General features: G+C 28.9%; 1 protein-coding gene across 1 annotated transcript in view; it reads right to left on the minus strand.

Annotated features, from left to right (window-relative positions):
- Nucleotides 1–16,665, minus strand: part of LOC142319921 (uncharacterized) — a 109,502-nt gene that overhangs the window by 20,452 nt on the left and 72,385 nt on the right. The window lies entirely within an intron of this gene.

A 16,665-nucleotide genomic window follows, 5' to 3' on the forward strand; every position in this document is an offset into this window, starting at 1 on the left:
AGATGTTAATGTAGTTAATGACAAAAACACAATATAACTAATAAAATGACTTCATTAATTTCCATTACTTGTCTTAAATCCCTTCATAAACCATTTTGTTTCGTAAGTCCCTTTCCACTCCACTTAAACTTGGAATTTTCTAAAGTTTCTACGGCACTTCTAGTTTAGCTGAACACTGACACTAAAATTTTGAATTACAGAGTGAATATTCTTTGTAATTTCTAAAAAAAAATTGTTTCTGTTGCTGCCATTGATGAAGAGAATGACTACTAGGAAATTCAGTGACTATTCAAGCTTAAAAAGTATGTACAATAACGAAAAGAAATGAAAAGTAAACACATGAAATTATGAAGTAATAGAATGACTTAAATTTAAAAAATTATGTTAAAATATTTGTAATAAAAATTGTATATCGTTAAACAATTTCTAAGCTGCTTGACAATTCAAATTACAGAAATCAGTTACAGAAAGCTTCAACAGAACTAAACAAAAGCAATGATATTGACAAGTTCTTTTTATTCCTCAAAGAATTATTCAAATAATGATTTTTGGATAAATAAGGAAATAAAAATAAACATTATAGAATCCATTATACTTCCAAAATGCACATTACTCAACCAGGTTGATAGTCATAGTGTCTGTGAACCTTTTATAAATTATATATTTGGTTTAAGAAAAAAAAAGTTTGAATTGTTATGGAAAAAGCCATTTCACTCTTTTTATGCTTTATATAAATTTATATCAGAGAAGTTATAAATGGTAAATACGTATAGTGTGTGTTCTACATGCAACAGAGAGAATTTACACCATGACATGTTAAATAAAAACATATTTCAAAACAATTAAAATGTATCTCACAAATATTAAAATATTTTCCAGGAACTATTTTTAAACAAGAATTTAAAAAAAGATTTGTTTGGAGAAAAAAAATAAGAGATACAATTTACTATAAATTATAATTTTTTTTTAAGTGTTGGCACAATAAAAGAAGGATTGATAAAGAGATTAAAGGTTTTAGATTTTTTTATGACTGATATTATCAAAATAGCAGTTAATGACTAACTCAGTCATAAACCACTTCCTAATTAGCCAAACATATTTTCTTGGACGATTATGATGGTTCCGAAAAATTACTGTTATTGTCAGGGATTTGTGAGTTTGGTTTGTATTTATGTACGTGTATCTCTGCACGTTTTGCATTATATATAATACATCCACTATAGGCATATTTATTACTATAATGATGTAAATTAAGAAAACGCAATAAAAACAAACTCATATTCCACAACTAACCAAGACAAATTAACGTTTTACATTTAGAGAAAAGATCGGTATTTCAATTCCCATTTAGACCAAAACGAAATATTTAACCTTCCGTTAGGACTACACAGGCCATTTCCGATATCGAAAGGAGAATTACTGTCAGTCCAAAAAAAAAAAACACTATGCAAGTTATCCCAACAATCTGGTGTTAAATACACATCTTCTAGTAAAATTCTTCATAAAATGTAAAATTGAAACCATACCGCGTTACAACTGTGCAACAGCTGAAAGAGATAGACAAACCGAAATGACTTGATTATTGCTACTGACTTCTGGAAAACATTGTTGATGAACAGATAGACCCGATGTCGTATTTCATGTCAGACGAGGCATGGTTTCATTTATCCGGCCATATTAATTCGCAGAACACCTCGTATTGGATGGCGAGGAATCTTCATGAGATATTGGAGCGTCCACTTCACGATGAAAAAATTGGTGTTTGATGTGCCGTTTCCGGTAATCATATATGGAACCAATATTTTTTTATCGGATAATACCCAAATTTATCTCACAATTCTCGAAGAATTCTATGCTTAATTAACTGATAATGAAAAAGAATACAGTTTTCCAACAAGACGGGGGCAACGTGTCACACATCAAAGGTTTCACTGATAAAATAGATTCAGGTTTCACTGATAAAATAGATTCAGCTTTCACAAATATACCAGCTGTCAGCAGAGGACGGTGGCCTCCACGTTCCCCAGAGTTGTTTACTTGCGATTTTTTCCTTTGGAGAGAATTTAAAGGAGAATTTTAGAGACTTAAAGGAGAGAATTTATGCATCTAATCCCCATAATACTGATGAACTGAAGGTGAACATTCAACGAGAAATCAACGCAACTGACTAAAACCGTTTTGCGTCAGACGACTCTCAATATGATCAGTCGAGCACAAAAGTGCATCGATGCCCAGGGTGGTCATTTTGAACATCTTTTCTAACAATAAAGTAAATAAATGCAACAATTAGATTTCGTTTTACGTTTTTTTAAATTTAATTTATCCGTATCATACATAAAATCTTATTCAAACATAACCTACCGATTCTGCAGCGGTTATGTTATGGGTTCGGTTTCATGTTGCTTACTGTATGTAACTGGACACACACTTCCCAACTGACTCACAAATTGACTCCAGTTTTAGGTTGCCAAACCTCTCTTAAATATACAAACAAATATTTATCGATATGAAATTCGTTATGTTTAATACCAGAAAGTAAACGCAAGCACTTTTATTCATTCATTATATACATTTTTTATTACAAGAACCTGCAATCCAGGTCTTCAATTGTTGGTACTCACCGATATCCGAGGGCGTTACTGACCTAAACTACGTGAGCGTAATTCTCCATCCCGTACGCATGCACACACTGATTGGACGGCTTCTTTAGGTGCTTCCGTTCACTAGCTTTCTTAAAATATAGTGATTTTTGTTTTCATTCTATGCTACAGTTGAACACGAAGTTAAATGGGAAAATTTTTTATATCAAGTTATTAGAAATTTTTACTGTTACAAACCAATACAATAATACAAAAAATAAAATCTATTTTACACAAAAGAACATGTCCTGACAGACTGATTACCAACGCCGAGCTAAAACTACTAAAGATAATCTAATGAAAATTTGTGTACAAGTTCTTCTTACGGTGTATGTGCACACTAAGAAAGGATTTTTTGAAATTTCGATTTTAAAGGATTAATATGGTGAAATAATGAAATTTACTATTTTTTTTTATTTCTCGGTAAAAAATGAAGATATAAACTTGATTTTTGGTGTGTGTAATCTTCATGCGAATATCTAAAAGCAATTCCTAGATTTTTTTAAATTCGACCTTGAAAGGGGTAAAAAACATTTGAACGATGATTACAAATTTTCCTAATTTCCGAGTATACTAAACGAGACATTCACACAATTTGGGTTTGCAGATACTCTTCAAATAAATATCTAACACTTTCGGGTTTTTTTAATTTTAATATTTTAAGGGGTAAAAACATAATTGGTTTTTACATTTTTGCCGTTTTATGCTACGCTATTGAATCAATATTTATGAAGTTTGGTAACATTTTGATGGTAATTTATGTCTGCAATGCTGATTATGTATTTCGCAAACGAAGTTGCGACGGGAAATCTAAAACCCAATTAGTGGGTCCTGTAGTGATCAAACTGTGGTTCTGAAGAAATAACAATATACTGTTAGTTTTTATAAATTGAATAGGCTTTAATTGTTATCATTATTATTCTCATAAGCATGAGTTTAATGAACACAGGTGTCTAGGCTAGACGGGAAGGGCGAGCGACTGGCTAAACAATCCCTGAACACGACGGGATACGTAAGTAACCATAAAGCGCGGGCGAAGCCGCATTGAGGATGCTAGTATTTCTATATTATTATTCTTAACCTTATTAGTTGAGAAGTTAATAGATAATTAGTACACTACTCGCTAAAATATAAGAGAACACGTAAAACACGTACAGAAACACAAACAAAAAATATTGTAAATTACGTATTCTATGGTAATAAATTCAAAGGCTATGAAGAGAAATAAATTTAACGACTCCCTCTACAGAAAGAATTTAACTGGAACTGAACTATAATAAAATAAATTTTTTATTCTACGGTTTGTTTATTATAGAAATCAAAATGAGATGGTGATGGATGTTACGTATTAAACGGCTTTGCATTCAATACGTAACTTACGTACGTGCAAGCAGTGATTATTATTAACTTTATTTAATAAAGCAGGAAATAAATCAAGCTAAATCCACGCAATTTGTTCCTTGAGACTTCTTCGAAGAAGCGTCCCCCTCACTTTGCGCAAATCACAGCAACTAATGATTAAGGAAAATAGGAAGAGTAAATCGAGTAATTCTTTTAGAGGTTACGAAATATTCCAATAAATATTCTATATTCAAATATAATTCATGATGATTTCACATTCAAAAGAATTATGTAAAAGAAGTGAAATTCAATTTAAATAATTAGACAATCTCTTTGGTTACGTGTTAAGAATAATCTCATGCAATGATTGAATAATTTCATTACAATGACATAAATAATGTCTAAAAGTTCTACCATACCGATGGTTTTTCTTAAGTAACTATCTTGTGCAAATCATGGTACAATGACTGAAGTAAAAAAAGGTCCTAGTAAAAGTTTGTTGTGATACATCAGTGTGGATACGGTGTCAAACGATCACTGTTTTGTAAATTGTAAACAAAATTGCCGTATAAATAACTAAGTCTTCAAATAGTTAACATATTTATTGCATATCTCTTTGGAGCAAAATAAACGCATTACGGCAAATTTAAAATTGACTCAGTTTTTAAAAACTGCAAAATTTTCCTTTGCTACTCTTAATGTCCAACAAACTTTAAAATGGAAATAATAAATTAAAATTAAAATGTTATATAAAATTAACTTATATAAATAAAAATGTATATGTTCGTTTGTTCAAAATCTTAAATCTCTTAAAGTTCTTCATCGATTACTTTGAAATTTTGATACAACGTTGCATTCGAATACGCGCGTGTTTTTATATACCTTCTACTTATGCACCCAAAATGTCACACCTTTGATAGGTAAAAACATGCTTTTTTTGAAAAACAGCGCTATCTGTTGGATGTAAAAGCAACAGACGCTATACTAAATATTTTACAATTCCATTTCAATGTTTCCGATATATTTGTCCGTCCGCTATAGACCAAAAACCTACTGGACCAATTTACGCGCGGGGAAAAAGAGAGAAAGGGAAAAATCGAAAAAGGTAAAAGGGAAAAAGGGGAAAATGGAAAAATAAAAAGGAGAAAACGGGGAAAAGGAAAAACGATAAAAGGAAATGGAAAGGGGAAAGGAGAAAAATAAAAGGGAAAAGGGAGAAAGAGGAAATGGGAAAGGGAAATAAGGGAAAGGGAACATGGGGGAGGAAAGGGGGAAAATTGGGACAGGGAACATGATAAAAATGAAAATGGGGAAAAAGGGAAAGGTTAAATTTTGTGAAGTTCGTAATTTCATTTTGTCAATGTTTTATCAAATTTTCAATCGTGTTATTTAATCTATATGTATATATACTCAAATCTAGCAATAGCGAAGCATTGCCGGATCTGCTAATTTTAAATAAAATTGTAATTATCATTATTATTATTCAGTCTTTACCGATGCCAAAAACAAACAATATTTATGTCATCAAGTTAATAATTTTATTAAATAAAACAATATAAATAAAATTAAATGAATACTATTGTTAAATATCAGTTATTAATAATTTAACATTATCGTTAATTATATTAAAACTAATTTTTTTATTGGTTCGGCTAACCGGGTGCAGAAAGCAGATTTTACCCAGAACTGCAAAAAATCAAAAATTTTAGTAAAATATTTGGTCTAATTTGACCAGCTTGATAAAAAAGTTTTCATCTTAAAAATTATGCAGTATTAACAAAATATTTAACAAAAACCAAAATCCTTAATAAATAATTTTGGGTACCAATTGATACCCTTGACCAAATGAATTTTTTTTTGTTGAAAGAGCGAACATCTTTGATCATTAGCCCGGTAGAAATTGGTAGAGAATGAAAAAATACCATGCCTGATCGGGATTCGAACCCGGGACCTCCACACGAAGTGCCGAGCGTATGTTTTTCGAAAAAGTTACCAAAAATATGTTTGTTTTTTATTATTTTTTTTTGCAAATGGGTTACATACGACTGCATGCTTAAGTTATCAATAGTTCAAAGTAGTCTAAGTAATGAACAAAGTTTTTAAATTACTTTTCGTAATATACTAAAAAAAATTACTTATCTTTCCAAAACTTTATATTCTATCAATTTGTAAATAAAAACAACCGTATTAATGACGAACTTTCATTGAAAGAGAAAATTATTTCTTGTTTTTTTTTCTAATCAACTTACTCTTCTTTATAAGCAAAACGAATTATCTAGCTTCACGATTCAGAATGTTTATTAGTCGTTAGCTTACCTCAAAGTCACACGTCTGAATGATTTTTTTTTTTTAAATTCTGGATGAAATTTATCACAGCCTATTCTGTGGAATAAACCTTTATTCCACGGATTGTGGCATAAGAGTTTCGAATGATTTAGAATCTTCTAGCATTTTAATTTTAGAAATAAATGCTAACAATTATCAGGTTCGGTTTATGGATTCAATAGTATTCTTTTGATTTCTGTTCCCGCTATTCTATAGTAAGTATATTTTTAATTTAAAACTTATCTATAAAATATACACGGTGTGTCACGTATGGAAAGCACGAAAACAAGAAAGTGAGAGAAAATGAAGAGTATAAAGAAACAAACGGATTTAAAAAGAGAAAAATCTACAAAAAAAAAAAACAATGGAAAAAACTTTTTAGAATTGTGTAGAAGGAAAATTCTAGAAGATAAAATAGCAGTCGGGACATTAATTGTGTTTTGATAACCATTAAGCTTGAATAAACTGGGAGATAGGTTGGCTTCTGTTCCGTCAGAGCAATCTCTAAGTCCGAGTATAAATACTGTCCTGAGTTAGCGAATTGGAATGTCTTCGATAACATTAAAAGTGAGTACGATAACATTCGAAGCGTGCAAGGGAAGAGTACGTCAAGAGTATATATTTTTTTTCAACAGTGTTGTGTCTTACGCTAAGTGAAAGATGCTGTTCGGTGAATTGATCGAGAACAGAGAACAATGTAAGCAATATTTCTTTTTACATTCAGTATAAGCTAGTCCTTATGTAATAATTCTTGTATAAAGTTTATTATTGATTATGTAATTACAATTTCACTGCCATATATCTTAATTTTGAATTAATTTTCGTTAATTATTGTAAATTTTTAACAGAATCAAAATTATTGTTTATGCTCTTCAATTTACTTATTTTATAAATAGTAAGATACCAAAGAGTATATAAATTTTACATTTGTTACAAATTTAGATTGCGGATTCCTTATTATTCTTTATCAAACTGATGTGAATATATATATTTTTACATAATCTTTTTTTCATATATACGTACAATTTTTTTTCTAAAATCGATCCTTTCGAGAATCATATTCAACTGCACTAAACAAATTATATTAATCCGATCAACCCAAGTACAGAATAATAAAATAAAATGAAATAGGATGATACCTACCTTATTCCATAATTCAAGCAAGAGCGCTTTCGCGATTCCTTCGCATCATCAGTTGCTCTATATAATTTTTCAAATCATTCGTACCAAATTACACATTAAAATTGAAATTAAGAATCCTACACTACACATAAGATTTAAAATGTAAAATTGTTAAAAGATCTTTTACCAAATTAAAATCAAAATAAAAATTAAAACTAAACATTTTTAATTCCAAAATTTGTAAAAAATTTAAATTAAAAAAAAAGTTAAAAATTGCAAAAATTCTATCGTTTTCTTAAAAAATATTTTAATTTCTTTTGGGAATGTCCTTAATACATCAAATAATTAATTTTGAGAGATCTTCAATTTCCGATGTTGCATTGAGTACATTTAATATATTTGAATGTTACTATTTTTTGAGTGATAGTGAATATAAAATAAAATAAAATATAATTACAAAAAATAATACTTGTTAATTAAAAGTTATATAATTCAAATTATAAAAGTGAATTAATTAAAAAATGTAATTATCATTATTAGTCATTCATCATCATAAAACTATAACAAAAACCTTTTATCACTGGTTATAAACAATTTTACTCTAGCACAAGTTCTAAATAGCAAGTAACGTAAATCCGGGGGAAGCCAAATTTATATTAAATCAAGTTTAATTAATTTACTATTGATATTAAATATTAATTTCAATATATATATATATACACATAAATATTTTAATAATATAATCGAAATAAGATGTATATGAATAATAACTTATATGTATATGAATAACTCAGTCATTCGAATTTTTACACTTGCTGCCGAAACTTGCTTTGTTCTTCCTTAGAACATCGTCGGTCGGAACACCTATTTTCTTCATGAAGGTTCTGTATATGATAGAACAGATGATTCTGTTGTTATTTCTATTTTCTGTTTTACCTGATCCTTCCTGGATGTGTCCTTCCTGTTTGTGTGTGTGTGTTTGAGTTTTAATATGTGCGTGTATGTATTTTATATAGAGTGATTCAGAGAAACGGGAAATTTTGAAATTTGTGTTGGACGATTGTCAGCACTGAATAACTTATTAAAACCAGCTCACGCCATCTTACCATTTAATTATCGTGGATTTTTTGAGTGGTGTAAAACGTTCTTTTATCATGATAGCTTTTTATAAAAATAATAAGAGCGGAGGGTACGCGAAGAGAATTTTGCCGCCATTTTAATTTATGATTCTACGATCGTGTACTCCTAACACGCAATTAGCAGATGAATAAGTAATTTTGAGGAAACAGATGCAGCAATAAAAAATAAACTTCCAGGCGGTACACAGACCGATCGTTCGCCAGACAATATCGAGACAGGTTTGAACTATTGACATAAGAAGCCCCCACCGTTCAATTTGTTACATGCAGTGTCTATACAGTCGCATAGTTCAAGGATTCGAAGAATACTGTCGCAGGGGTTATTTAACCATCCGTACAAGTTACAGATTCGAGAAACTGAAATCCAGATGTCCAGGGACTAACCCACCGGGTTGGTCTAGTGGTTAACGCGTCTTCCCAAATCAGCTGATTTGGAAGTCGAGAGTTACATCGTTCAAGTCCTAGTAAAGCCAGATATTTTTACATGGATTTGAATACTAGATCGTGGATACCGGTGTTCTTTGGTGGTTGGGTTTCAATTAACCACACATCTCAGGTACGGTCGAACTGAGAATGTACAAGACTACACTTCATTTACACTCATACATATCATTCTCATTCATCCTCTGAAGAATTATCTAAACGGTAGTTACCGGAGGCTAAACAGGAAAAAGAAAGAAAAGAAAGAGGTCCAGGGACTGAAATCAAACGATCACGTAATGTTCAGCAATTCTGTGAACGAACAGTGGTAAAAATAAATGAGGATACCTTTGTTAACAAACTTGGATGTCGGAGAAAGCCCATTTCCACCTTAACGGATTTGTTAATAAACAAAATTTTCATTTTTGGACATAAGCGAATCCTACACAGCTACACCAGCGCCCACCGAGTGGTGTGCTGTGTAATCATATGGCATAATAGGCCCTTATTTTTTTGAAAACGAGAATGCCTCACGACTACACTCACATCAGATCGATACGTCGTCGTGTTGAAAAACTTTGCGCAAAAATTACGAACATTTCCACAAATTTTATTTATAACACTATATGATCTTGGTTTCAACAAGATGAATCAACACTCCACACAATATAAATATCGTTGGTTACTGTGTGACAATTATTTGGCAACCGTATAATTTCAAGAAATGGTGATATTCCATGGCTTCCCAGAGCTCCTGATTTGTCGGTGTTAATTTTCTTTTTGTGGAGTCACCTTAAAAGGAATGTGTATAGTAGTCGACCAGTTATGACAATAAAACTAAACGCCAAGATTCAAACAGCAATTGCTGAAATTCCTGTGTGAAAATTTTATAAAAACATGCAGAGTTTCACTCACGAGGCTACAGGAATCAGGAATCTAGAGACACTCATCTCAAGCTCATCTGCAAGATGTGATCTTCAAAAAATAAATCTTGTGTATGTATTCTTAAAAGGTATATTTTTCTATTTAAATGTTGTAAATAAATTTGTTTAATAGAATTTTTCATAGTAATATTTAATTTTCAAAATTCTCCCTTTGCCTGAATCACTGTGTGTATGTGTGTGTGTGTGTGTGTGTGTTTTATTAATCCGATCAACCCAAGTACAGAATAATAAAATAAAATAGAATGACCTACCTTATTCCATAATTTAAGCAAGAGCGCTTTCGCGAGTCCCTCGCATCATCAGCTGCTCTCTAAAATCTTTCAAATCATTCGTACCAGATTAAACATTAAAGGTGAAATTAAAAATCCTATACTGTAGATAAGATTTAAAATTTCAAACTGTTAAAATATCTTTTACCAAATTAAAATTAAAACTAAAAATTTTTAAATTCTAATTTTTTTTAAAATTTAAATTAAAATTAAATTTAAAATTGCATATATATAAAAAAATATGAAGTCATTTAATCAAATTAAATTAAAAAGTCAAAATTATAATCAATAAAAACAAAATGGAAATCTATGTGGACTAAAGTAGCCAAACTTATGTGACTACAGAGTTTAAGTATTATGAATTCATAATAATACTTCATTTTATAATACTTTTTTTATGAATTCATAATAATACTTCAACTCAGTACAGTCACATAACTTTGGCTAGCTGGTTCACATGGATTTCTATTTTGTTTTTATTATTGATTTTACTTTTGACTTTTTAATTTAATTTTATTAAATGACTTCATATTATTTTATATTTCTGAATTTCTTCACTCAGCACTTTTATTGCACACACTGTCGCAACAAATGTTCTAAGTATATATATGAGTATCTTTTGTGTACATATTTTTTAATCTTTCTTTTTTAAATTTTAAATATTATTATGATTGGAAACTATAGCAATTACCCGAAACTTGTATTATTACAGTTTACATGTATAAGTACAGGCAGTGGTGTATTTTTGGTGATTTCAGCCGCCTGGGGAATAGGCGAAATTCACCGCCCCCTTAATTAGGTATTTAAATCCAAAAGGCTCCAAAATTTATAGAAATTTTTAAGAACGTTTTAGTAAGAATAAGTTTGTTATTGTGTATTGCACAGTGTAAAAATAAAGAAATCATGTATGCATGTTTTATAATATAACTAGCGGACCCGACAGACGTTGTCCTGACCTGGCATTGTTCTGTAATAAATGCACAACACATAAATATAAGTAACTTATTTATGTTAAAATTACCAGGAATGTGGACGAAATTTCATTTATATGACTATTATTAGTTTGTGATTGTTGTATTATTGTAATGGGTTTATTGATTAATTATGTGTAGTATGGTTAATATTTTTTTCACTAAATATTGAGATGTCCGATGAAAATTGAATTAAAAAATGGAAACGTCGTAAAATTAATAATTAGTGTAATTAATAAATTTTCACCCACATTACTGCTAATTTTCACTTAAGATCATTCTAAAAAAGTACCTCCTACATTTTTTTTTAATTTAATAATTTTGAAGTTTCATAACCATGTGATAGCTTAATTAATCAATTAATAAAAAAAATTAAAGCGCTGAAAAAGCAACGTAGTTAACATTTTAGTAGAAATTTTCATCATTTTTCTCATTCTTTATTTTAACATCTATTTTATCAATTTTTTTTATAAAATTAATCAGCTACAAAAATTATAACTTCAATTTTTTAAATATACTTTAAACTATAATTATTATAATTACTATAACTATTATAACTATAATTATTATAATTACTATAACTATTATAACTATAACTATTATAAGTAACTTATATTTTTAATTTTATAAATGTTATAATTTATTTTACAAACTTACATTTTTATTTTCAAAGAGCCGTTCAATACTTCATAAGTTGCATAGAATTAAATGAGAACTTACAATTTAAATTTGTAGGTTAAGTTGATTGTTATTGAATGCATTGTTATTAAAATTGATGTAAAATACTCATTTCAATACTGCACGTTACAAATTTGAACAATATATATTTTTTAATTACACTTAAAAACGTTATTTCAATAAGTAATAATATAATATAATATTCTCAATAAGTGCGCAATTCTAGCAGACTCGGTAATGCTTTGCAATTGCTAGATTTGAGTACACATTCAGTTTTAATGAACACAAGTGAAAGTTTCATAAAACCTTAAAAAACTGAACATTAGGAACTTCACAAAATTTAATCTTTCACTTTATAAAAGTCAGAATGTAAATAAATCCAAATCGCAAAACCACAGCAGTACCTATCTGATTTAATTCACACCACTCTCTAATCACAGTATTAGGCGGAATAGAATTTTTTAACGAAAAGGGTTGGGGCTGCAAAATCATTACAATTAATACTGAACATTAAGAAACTTACAAAACATTACGGAACTTCATAAAATTTAACCTTTCACTTTATAAAAGTCATAATGTAAATAAATCCAATTGTCAGAACAGCACTACCTATCGGAGTTATTTCAAACTACTATCTAAACACAGTAGTCCGTTAAAAATACGAATTTTAATGTAATAACAACACTAAGCTACGACGCAAGTAACTGATATTCGAAAAAGCGACAAAATTAAACAAAATTCCTAGAATAGGATATTTGTTAATTTGGTTGTAAAAGAAAAAAAACAAAGTATTATTTATTTTTAAGATAATATTCACATATCCTTATTTAACTTAAGATATATGGTACCAGCATATAATTAAATGAATAATTGCAAATTCTCTTTAAATAGAACACTGGTATATAAAACAAAGATTAATTATTATAGAGACATTTATTAGGTGAAAACATTATTGGCAATAGATGCTGTTAACTGTACTTCTATATTACAATAGATGAAAGAATTTAAAAAAAACATGAATTTTATCGCAGGCAATGATAATTTATAAAGAAATTTATTAACACTGGTGATAACAATTATGATAATATTTGCCAGAGAATATATATAAGAATTTAAAATCTAACAGAATTGATTATTTGCTATAGTAATAATTTAATTATTGAAAGAAAATTGCAATTTAATTTAACTCTAAGTACATACTTTTCATATATTAATTCAATTTTGATTTTAAAAAAAAAATAAATAAATATAACTTGCTTTAGAAAAATCAAATAAGAAATTAATCCAACAACTCTTAAATAACAGTTAAGTTTACATTCTACCCTGTAGGTCCTACTTCACATAAAAATACATGAAATAAATTTATGAAATTATAATGTAAAAATAAAGAACAGGAAGTAAACTGTAGATAAATTATAAGATTGCATATTACTGATTTTAGAGTTGAATTTAACTTATCTGACTAAGGAATTAATAAACATAGATTTATTAAGTACTTGTAGAGGTTTATAGACACTTTAGATACAACAGCTAGGGATCCCACAATCCTAATTTCTCACATGGTTGGTTCTATTAACAAGAGCAACTTACTATCGGATAAGTATAATCTTTTAAGGAAACTATCAAAAGGTAGTGATTTGCTTTATTCCCAAGAACTTGAATGTATCAAAATATTTGTTACATTTTAGTAAAAATTTTATATTTAATTACACTTTTAACAAAAGCTACTGAAGGATGTTTTTTGCATTTCCACGTAAAGTTTTTTGATTTCTCCAGAATGTTCTTTTTTTTAATTTTTTAATATTTTAAAATTAGCAAGAATGATCTTTCTCATGTAATAAAAACTTTAGACTTGTTTGTAATCTTATAAATATGAATTTTATCCATGAAGTCAAAAGGTATGTGATGGTGATAAAAAAAATTATTTATACAAACTTTTTTGAATACAAAATTTCAAATGCACACAGGCAGCAATTTTTATTTATCTGTATCAGATGTGAGATAACAATCTTGTGTACTCATGGGAGGTTATTGTGATTACTATGTTTATCAGAAATTAAAGGATGTATTTTTTTATACTATTTCAAGTTTGAAATTAAGGAAAGTGTTGCTTAATTTTAATTTTGGCTTATTGTTGTAAGTGTTTTAATATACACCAATAATCTTTTACTGTTCCTTCTAGATAGCAATATAGCAGAGCTGTAGCTCTAGAAGAGGAAGTATTATAATCAGTCCATTTTGGACATATGCAGTTTTCACTGGATATTGACATTTTGACACCTAAGGAACCAAAAAATATAAAAAAAAAACTGGGTGGAAATTTTTGGATGGTAATGTTCATATGTACATATGTTTGGTGTTGGTCTCTAAATCACCTTATACCTCCTGGACTACTGGATTGATTTTGACCTAACTTGGTCAGATTACTTCTGTATAAGGGGCATTGATGTCATTAAATTTCCAACTTAAAAGGTAAGGGAGTGAGGCTGTACAGGAAGGTCACCATCAGTAACTAGAGATTTGGTCTAATTGTCATATTTTTCTTAGGCACATTTATTAAAAATTAAAAAATAACAACAATTTTTGCAAAATCGCACCCTCCCATCCCAAAAATGCTATTATAATCATCTATGTTATGACATCACAGGGGAGTGGCAGAATTAAATAAATGAATAATATTTAAGCTGTAAAAAGGTAACTTGTTCTGGTAGGGTCTCAAACTCAATCACCTGGTTGACTCAGTACCTGGTGCGTTAAGCTTTGTGGCTACATCAGTCTGCCGACTATACAAGCAAAATTTGTTCTACTTAAGTTGTGAAGTTATATTAGTTTAGTTAGTGCTGACCTTCGTCGTTAGTACCGTCACACGTGAATTAAATACAATATGTGCGTGCTCTTTATTTAGAATCATTGAATTAAATAAATGAAAAAATGTTATATTTAATTAAAATGATAAATAATTTAAATGAAGTTGAATGTGTATGTGTGTGTAACCCGTGCGTCAGAAACAACACATGTATCGCATGGCTTTAGCCACATGATGGGAAAGTACTACAACTGTGTTGTCAACTTTTTTGTTAAATAATTTATGTACTATGGACCTACTCCTCGAGCTATGTTGTAAATTGTAACAAAAATAAAGTTCTTATTATATCCTATTTTAAGCAATTGAGTTCTGGCATTTATAAAATATTATGTTAAGCTCTTTTTTACCATATAAGATGATAGTATCCTATTCATCTGAAGAAGATACTGCTTCTTTAACGGCAAGAACAATGTAAACTAATTACATCCTTTTGCACTGTAGAAATTTCAATAATAGATATTAAAATTTATTCACTGTTCTAATATAACACAATATGCTTAAGACCTTTAAACAAAAAAATGAAAAATTATTAAAGGCTCTCAATATATGTTAATTATTTTTTCAGATTTTTAATGGCTAATTATGCAGGTTCTTTGTCAGTGGAGTTTCCAGTAGCACTGCTATTAATAGCAATACTTCTGAAAAAGGTTCAGAAATCCCTTCCGTATGTACTTGAATAATACACTTGATCTATGTTGAGTCTGTTAATTAAATGTTATTTTTATCAAAGTTAATGTATTTCTAAATTTTACAGCACGTTTAAATCTTGAATTGTGTGTACTATGTGCTTTGTATGTTGTAATCAAAATGTATGTCCTATGTAAGTCCTATTTTTGGGATGATTCTTTTTTCTAAGATTGACTCTAATTATAGTGTGCATTGCTTTAACGTTTCCCTTTCAAGTTTGGTTGAAATGCATACAATTTGCTAAATGAAGAATTTATCACAGTGACTGTTTGTTTTGTTTACTTCTAGGTTGTCAGAATATGTTATGACAGTATGGTGTACATTTTGTATACTTTGTAGTTTTAAAAGCAAAACAGTAAACTTCTTTCCTAGGAATCTAAAATGTTGTGTACATTATGGTTGGTATTTTATGAAATAATTTTTTTCTATTTTTTATGTAATATTCTTTCTAAAATTGTGGGTAAGTAACTATGAATGTGTACTACATGTCTTATAGCATAAACTTCTCTCAGGAGATAAATTTCATAAAAAACTGACTGAAATGCAATTAAATGTGATAGCAAACAAAGAATGTAACCAAGATATAATATAGCTAAAATGAAACAAATATTAACTACCTTGTCAGATAGAAATAGACACAAATTACTTTAAAAACTACAATTAAATAAGTGTTTGTGGGTTCAGATTAAACAAAGAGTTTTCCTTATTCCTTATGTAATAGGAACTGTTTTAGCATTTGCTTGGATGAATCAAGGGAAACTGTAATAAAACCTTGCTCAGAGCAGCATCAGAATCAAAATATACAATTAATAATACAACTGTATTAATGAATGAAAAAAAAGTGAAACAATATTAATGTAAATACATGGAGGTATTAAATATAAAAAATAACAACAAAATAAATTACAATCCAGAAGGCGTGAAAATTATTTGAGCACATATTTATATGCATGTTGAATGGAAATGCAGAAAATTCTGTTCTTTCTTTAAATTGTTAATGAGCACTATTTAAAAGTTCATCAATAGAGTTAGTATAAAAAAACCTTTTAACTGTATTTTAAATAAATTGTTGTGAACATTTCTTAAATGGATCAGTAATTTATTAAAACTGAGAATGGAAGAATAATAGGTTCTGAATAAGCCAAATTATTACGCTGAGTTACACAAAAAGTTCTGTTGTCTTGTTTGATGGAGGTGGATATATTTTAAAAAAGGAATAAGAGATTACTTTTTTTAGCAATAATTGTACAGTTTTAAATATAAA

Source organism: Lycorma delicatula, chromosome 2, assembly GCF_047948215.1.
Source record: "Lycorma delicatula isolate Av1 chromosome 2, ASM4794821v1, whole genome shotgun sequence".
Lineage (NCBI taxonomy): Eukaryota > Metazoa > Arthropoda > Insecta > Hemiptera > Fulgoridae > Lycorma > Lycorma delicatula.